General features: G+C 45.2%; 1 pseudogene across 1 annotated transcript; it reads right to left on the bottom strand.

The window, feature by feature from the left end:
- Positions 1-6,625: 6,625 nt before the first annotated feature.
- On the bottom strand, positions 6,626-7,326 carry LOC108519481 (40S ribosomal protein S9 pseudogene; annotated as a pseudogene). The gene has a single exon (XR_001882630.1). The product of XR_001882630.1 is annotated as a 40S ribosomal protein S9 pseudogene (transcript).
- Between the last annotated feature and the right edge of the window lie 951 nt (positions 7,327-8,277).

Raw genomic sequence — 8,277 nt, 5'->3', positions numbered from 1 at the left:
AGCAGAGAAATGGGCAAAGAATTTGAACAGTACTGTGCAGAAAAAGAAACTCAATGGACAAATGTGAAAACGGGCTCCACTCACTAGCAACCGGGGACACGCAATTTAAAAACAACAATAAGCTGGGCGCGGTGGCTCACGCCTGTAATCCCAGCACTTTGGGAGGCCGAGACGGGCAGATCACGAGGTCAGGAGATCGAGACCATCCTGGCTAACACGGTGAAACCCCGTCTCAACTAAAAAATACAAAAAACTAGCCGGGCGAGGTGGCGGCGCCTGTAGTCCCAGCTACTCGGGAGGCTGAGGCAGGAGAATGGCGTGAACCCGGGAGGCGGAGCTTGCAGTGAGCTGAGATCCGGCCACTGCACTCCAGCCTGGGCAGCAGAGTGAGACTCCGTCTCAAAAAAAAAAAAAAAAAAACAACAATAAGATACAATTTCACACCCATGGAACTGGCCAAAAGTAAATGTTTGACAATAGCACATGTTGGCAAAGATGTATGAAAATGAGAACTCTCATGCTCATCTGGCCCAAGTGTAAAGGACAAGGTCATTTGTGAGAATAACTTGACAACATCTAGAAAACTTGAAAATGTCCATAGTCTAAGACCTTGCAATCCACTTCTAGGTCATATTCAAATCAGCTTTTCTCAACTGAGATTCTTCTTCTGAACCATAGAAAACAGAAAATTATTTGAATGATTATTTTCCTCAACTCTCCCAAGGATGGTACATAACTAGTATCATTCTAGATACACAGGAGAAAAGTTAATTATTACATACAGTGGTTGCATTATGACATTAGAGTTTGTCTTGTTAAACCCAGTTAAGAAAAACCGCAAGGGAATCTCCCAAACATATTTATAATGCCTCACTACTAGTAATAATAAAAAAAATTGGAGGCCGGACATGGTGGCTCATGCCTGTAATCCCAGCACTTTGGGAGGCTGAGGTGGGCGGATCACGAGGTCAGGAGATCAAGACCAGCCTGGTCAACATGGTGAAATCCCATCTCTACTAAAGATACAAAAAAAATTAGGCAGGTGTGGTGGGGCACACCTGTAATCCCAGCTACTCGGGAGGCTGAGGCAGGAGAATCACTTGAACCTGGGAGGTGGAGGTTACAGTGAGCCAAGATTGCGCCACTGCACTCCAGCCTGGGCAACAGGGTGAAACTCCATCTCAAAAAAAAAAAAAAAAGGAAATACTTTGTTCATTTGTAGGAGAATAGACAAATAAATCACAGTATATTTCTATTTATTTATTTATTATTATTATTATTTTTTGAGATGGAGTCTCACTCTGCCACCCAGACTGGAGTGCAGTGGCGCGATCTTGGCTCACTGCAAGCTCCGCCTCCCGGGTTCACGCCATTCTCCTGCCTCAGCCTCACGAGCAAGCTGGGACTACAGGCGCCCGCCACCACACCCGACTAATTTTTTTGTATTTTTAGTAGAGACGGGGTTTCACCGTGTTCGCCAGGATGGTCTCGACCTCCTGACCTCGTGATCCGCCCGACTCGGCCTCCCAACACAGTATATTTCTAATGTGGAATATTCTATATAATAGTTTAAATCAGTGAACTAGATCTGTATGATTCAGCATTGATAAATCCTGAAAATAAAATATTGACTCAAAATGGTACAACATTATAAAAGGATGATCCCATAACAAATATTTTATAAAATATGCAAATGAATACCATATATTACAGTGTATTTGTAGTGAAAATATAAAATAGGGTTTAGATACACATCACATTCATGTGGCTTCTTCTAGTGGGAGAGGGAAGTCATTAGATTCTCTTTAAGAATCTTTCTGGCCAGGCGCAGTGGCTCACGCCTGTAATCCCAGCACTTTGGGAGGCCGAGGCGGACGGATCACAAGGTCAGGAGATCGAGACCATCCTGGCCAACACGGTGAAACCCTGTCTCTATTAAAATACAAAAAAAAAAAAAATTAGCCATGCATGGTGGCGTGTGCCTGTAGTCACAGCTACTCAGGAGGCCGAGACAGGGGAATCGCCTGAACCCGGGAGGTGGAGGTTGCAGTGAGCCGAGATCGCGCCATTGCACTCCAGCCTGGCGACAGAGCAAGACTCCATCTCAAAAAAAAAAAAAAAAAAATCTTCTGGATTTCCTTCCAGTACATGGTAGGATTATATGTCCTTACATTCTTTGAAGTTAGGCACAACCATATGACTTACTGTGGCCAATAAAATGTAACTGGAAGTGTCACTTTTGGGTGGAAGATCTAAGAACGATACGCACAGTTTGCCGAGCTCTTCCCTTTGCTGCAGTGATCATCAATGTTTCAGATTTCCGTGTTTCAGTCCACTTCATCCTCTGGGTCCTCGAGTGAAGACAGTGTACAACAGTTTCCAAATGAGCCACCGTGAGCGTGAGGCATGACTGAGAAATGGACCTCTGTCTCCTTAAGCCACTGAAATTTTGGGAGTATATGTTTGTTACTGTAGCATGGCTAGCCCATCACATTGATACAGAGATTTCAAATTTATCTGTAATGTTTCATTCCTTCTTTTTATTTTTAAGGTCTAGAGAACATATGACTAAGTGTTAACATTTGTTCATTTTGAATGGACAGTGCTGAGTCTTATATTATCCTCATTCTTTTTAGACTTTTGTGATTAAAGTCTCTGGAATTGGCTGGGCATGGTGGCTCATGCCTGTAATCCCAGCACTTTGGGAGGCAGAGATGGGCAGATTGCCTGAGGTCAGGAGATCGAGACCAGCCTGGCCAACATGGTAAAACCCCATCTCTATTAAAAATACAAAAATTAGCTGGGCGTGGTGGCAGATGCCTGTAATCCCAGCTACTCGGGAGGCTGAGGCAAGAGAATTGCTTGAACCCGGGAGGCAGAGGTTGAAGTGAGCCGAGATGGCACCACTGCACTCCAGCCTGGGCAACAAAGTGAGACTGTCTCAAACAAAAACAAAACAAAACAAACAACAACAACAAAACAATTCTGATATGCATGTTCTTCCTTTTAAGCCATCTCAAACCTCTTCAGAAAACAGAAGTGATACAATGTGAATCCTCCATCACATCATCCCCTTTTCAGGTCCTCTGCACTGACGCTGCCTCCTTTCTCCTACAGCAAGGGGACCTCTACCGCAGGAGAGACCTGCTCGTCAGTCCTTAGCATGGCCACTGTGCTACATCCAAGCCCAGTGTGAGCAGGGTGAGCCTGTGACGTGGGATTGGTGCTGACCTCTCACATGGGTATAATAAAGGAGTGCTGTCTGCGGAAATAAACCTTTGTGTCTACTTCATATTTGTAAAACAGATGCTTCCATGACTTCCTTTTCTTCCCACACAGTATTTTATATTAAATATCTAAATGAGAAACACAGAGTCAAGATCATTCAAATGGCTCAGCAATACACCTCATCTATAAATCAAAGCAAAGGAACACTTCACTAGTGAAAACCAGTCTGTACCAGGAGACAGGATACTTCTCTTCTATTTGTGGGTATGCTATTGTCCTGCCATGTGATCTGGCCTCTGTAGGACTTGGCGTCCTTTTTGTATAACATGACATTTCTCCTAACACTAACTTTCTATTAATACTTTCATTTTAAAATTAGAAGTGACTATTTTCTTGTATTATTTTAAGTTTTTAATCTCAAAATTAAAAACAAAAGAAAAATTACAAATTAAAAAAATAACTTGGCGGGGGGCAGTGGCTCATGCCTGTAATGCCAGCACTTTGGGAGGCCAAGGCGGGTGGATCACCTGAGGTCAGGAGTTCAAGACCAGCCTGACCAACATGGAGAAAACTACTAAAAATACAAAATTAGCCGGGTATTGTGGTGTGCGCTTGTAATCCCAGCTACTTGGGAAGCTGAGGCAGGAGAATCGCTTGAACCCGGGAGGTGGAGGTTGCAATGAGCCGAGATAGCACCGTTGTATTCCAGCCCGGGCAACAAGAGTGAAACTCCATCTCAAAAATAAAATAAAGTAACTTAAAAACCAAATAGAGTTAAAATATTACACATTAGTAAGCATGTGATCAAAGGCAGGCAGTTGCCCAGGCATGTAGCAACAGGTGACACAGGAATGGAATCTTAGTTCCCAGGGTGGGGCTAGGGTGACACAGGGGTAGGATGATTTCAGACACAGGATTTGTTTTTGGTTTTGGATTTGTTTCGGCATTCCAGAAGCAGCTTTCTTTTATAACATAAAGAAATTAGAAAAGTCGCTTTCAAGCCAGTATGATCAACTAAGACACTATTTCCCAAACTAGTGCTCTGAGGAACACTATCGTCAGAGTTCCTAAGTGGGTACACTTAGTGGTCAGATTTGGAAAATGATGTATGCTCTCTCTTTCTCTTGGAGAATCATCATGCATATTATCTTATGAAAGACTGAGAAATCCTACAGAAAAAAAAACCCACCTATTTTAACTTTGTTTAATCCAGCATTCACAAATTTATCTGTGCACGAATCAGTTTTTTGCTCACTTCCATTACCACCTTCCACGTCAACACGGGGAGTGCTGCGCTAAGACAACATCGCTAAGACAACATCGTGGCCTGTGAAGCCACGGGCTCTTGTGTGTGTTTCTGCCACGGCATTGCTGAGTAACTGGGTCAGCCCTCTACTGGGGTCTTGATTTCTCCACCTGAAAAATGAGGAAGATAACACTTGTCCACACTTCATAGAGATGAGCTAGATAATGTCCATGAGGGCTTTGAACCTTTAAAGCAGGTTCTATAGAAACAATGTTATCTCAACCACATAAAGCACGATGGGATAATAAGTCACATCGTTAGGTTCTATTATACACACCCGGTCCTAGCAGGCGCTGCACACTTACCTGTCTGTCCTGGTCCCTGAGGGCTGTATATAAATTCCATAGACTCCAGTAAGCAAACCCATTTCATGCTGGTTCCTGTTTCAAACAGACCAAAAAGGCAAGAAAGGAAATAAAGAGAAACAGACCAAGTGAAGAAAGAGAGAGTGCAGGAACAACAACAATGGTTAACATTGACTGAGTACTTACTAGGTGTTACGCATATGCCGGGCAGTTGAAACACAGTGTTTAAATCATCCCATCGAGGGCTGGCTGCAGTGGCTCATGTCTGTAATTCCAGTACTTGGAAGGTCGAGGCAGGAGGATCATTTGAGCCCAGGAGTTCGAGACCAGCCTGAGCAATATAGTGAGACACACATCTACACACACAGACACACAACACACACACAGACACACACACACAAATTGACCCATCTAGCCCTCACCAAAATCCTAAGGAAGACACAATTATTATGACCCAATTGGAGGTTAGAGAGTGTGTCTTGCCCAAGGACATACAAGTATTACCTGAACAGGCCTGCCTGATTCCAAAGCCTGTATGGCATTGTTTCCTAAGGTGGTACACATAAAATGATCTTAGGTGGTAAAAAAACAATTATTTTAATAGTTTTGCATTTTAATGTATATGTGAAAAAATATAATATATATTGCAAAGCCATGGTTTCATTCAAAAATATCATAGGCGAAGATAAGAAAATAATAAAGTCTAATTAAGAAAATAATAGTACAACTGATGTGTGGAAATGTCAAAAATCATGAACGTGGTGTGCTAGTGAATGATGCTGGGGAATCATTGCAACGCATCCTTCTACCTTCCAAAAACCTTCTACCTCCCAAAAAAGAGAAGGTAAGTCAAAGCCCAGTTAGAGTCACCTTAACAAGGCTGTTTGTTTTGTTTTGACTCTCCCTCTGTCATCCAGGCTGGAGGGCAGTGGCGTGATCATAGCTCATTGTAGCCTTGAACTCCTGGGCTCAAGGGATCCTCCTCCCTCAGCCTCCTGAGTAGCTGGGATCGCAGGCCCGCACCGCCACGCCCGGCAGACTCACATTAACAAGGCTTTAAGCTTGCTTCTGTCTCCTCTAGGCTCAAGTGCAAGAGAGGAAATGAAGTTCAGTGAGGGTGAAGGTTGGCAACGGTTGCTATGTTTATCTGCAGTGGGGAGGTGGGGGCAGAGAGGCATATCTGTGATTGTGAGATCTGATTCACAGAAAATCACAGACTGACAAGCACCATCTCCTACAGAGAAGGAAACGATATCTTTAAGTTCTTGGCAACCCTCTCCCTGACCTTCCAACTGTGCGCAGCTGCCTGGTTCATCTCTCAGCTCTGTGGAGAAGGGGAGGGTCTTAGTGAAGACTTCTTGGTTGCAAAAGCAACCCACTCAATTAGTTCAAGTCAACCAGAAAAAAGAAAGGCTTTTGTAGATACTGGGTTTTGTATAGACCACAAAAAGATGGGAGCTGGAGTGGGAGTGAGGACCCACAGCTGCTGTTTGTTTTTTGGGCGTCTCTCATCTCTGCTCCTGTGAGGTTCTCCTTCATTCTTTCTGAGCTTCACCAGGCGTGACCATCTGGCCTAGCCTTACATCACTGCACAATTCTAGCCCCTACCAGACAAGGCACCGTGTTTCTTGGCCTCAATTCTAAGTTGCCATTAGCAAGTCAGCTTGGCCCAGCTAGAGTCGGGGGTTCATTGCTGCACGGTGCATTATAGCGAGGTTAGGTCAAGGTGTAAGCAATTAACAGCCCTTCTGAAATCCAGCAGCCTCACCCTCAATGGTTCCTGTGATTTTTTTTTTTTTTTAAAGCGCTGATCCTGTTTATTTGGCAGGAAAACTAGACAATCCAGCAGCCCAGGAGAGAAAGGTGGGCTTAATCCTCCTCCTCGTCGTCTCCAGCCCCGGCCCCACCCTGGCCCTGCTTGGCGTTCTTCCTCTTCAGGCGGCCCAGGCGGCCACCCCCATAGGGAGAGCGCAGGGAGAAGTCCAGGCGGACAATGAAGGACGGGACATTCACCACCTGCTTGCGGACCCTGATGTGGCGCTGGCGGATCAGCACGCGAGCCTGGTGGATGGACTTGGCCAAGCCCAGCTTGAAGACTTGGGTCTGTAGGCGTCTCTCTAAGAAATCCTCGATCTGCAGGCCCAGGATGTAATCCAGCTTCATCTTGCCCTCATCCAGCACCCCAGTGCGGACCAGCCGCCGCAGCAGGGCCTTGCCTTCGAACAGACGCCGTGGGTCCTTCTCATCAAGCGTCAGCAGTCCCCGGGCGGCCTTGCGGATCTTGGCCAGGGTAAATTTGACCCTCCAGACCTCACGTTTGTTCCGGAGCCCATACTCGCCGATCCGCTTCAGCCCTTGGTGGAGACGAGATTTCTCAAAGGGTCTCCGCGGGGTCACGTAAGTTTTGCGACAAACCCAGCTCCGGGCCACCGGCATGTTGGCTCCGCTTACCCGTCTGCGCCTAGGCGCAAAACCCGGCCACGGAGAAAGAGGTTCCTGTGATTTTTAATAGGCAAGAGCTGGGTCAACTTCCCTGATGCTGTGGCCACTATATTCCCAGCTTTCCTGCTGTTTCAGTACAGCAAGTTGCATTTGGACCTTTGAAATACAGCATTGGGTTTCTTGCATCAGTAACAGTGCTGCTTTCATTCTACCCACTCTGGTCACCTTGAGTCTTGAAGACGATTGATGTTACAGGGCGATAAACGTAATCATTTGGCATAGAGAAAAAAGGGTTAAGAAGTTGTGCTGTCAGTAATGGTTATGGAGTCCCCACTGGCACTGTGTGGGGGGCTGTGGGAACAGCTGAAGTGATGATGTTGATTATGATGCCAAAGATGATGGTAATAACAGTAAAAGAATTGAGACGGATGAGCCTTCTGAAAAAACATAAGAATACAATAGAGAAAAGGAACACAAATAATTAGATCTCCATGTAGTGAAAATAATCTTGAGTTAAAGACTCAAAGACTTGGGTTCTAGACATGGCTTTGCCCCTTAACTACGTGAGTTAAGATCATTCACATAGCCATCTCACACTCATCACTTGGCTAGCTGTGGTCCACATCTGTAAAAATTGGAATGACTTTCTAAGCCAGAAATGTCTGGGATCCTACAGTCTATAATTTCTATGCCTGGAGGATAAAGTGGATCTTGGAATAAATGAGGTGATTAGAGCCAGGTGAGGATCAGTAAGGTCTGGTTTCCTAGGAGATGAGTCTTCAAGAGAGATTCAAAAGACGTGAGGACAGCCTTTGGTGTGCAAACCCTAAAGTATCTGAGAAAATCTCATTCAAACCAGTCGCGGTGGCTCAGGCCTGTAATCCCAGCACTTTGGGAGGCCGAGGTGGGTGGATCATGAGGTCAAGAGTTCGAGACCAGCCTGACCAACACAGTGAAACTAGACTAAAAATACAAAAATTAGCCAGGCGTGGTGGT

The sequence above is a fragment of the Rhinopithecus bieti genome, unplaced genomic scaffold (genome assembly GCF_001698545.2).
Source record: "Rhinopithecus bieti isolate Rb0 unplaced genomic scaffold, ASM169854v2 scaffold_45617, whole genome shotgun sequence".
In the NCBI taxonomy this organism is placed as follows: domain Eukaryota; kingdom Metazoa; phylum Chordata; class Mammalia; order Primates; family Cercopithecidae; genus Rhinopithecus; species Rhinopithecus bieti.
The sequence above is the reverse complement of the archived record's forward strand: the minus strand, read 5'-3'. Positions and strand labels throughout refer to the sequence as shown.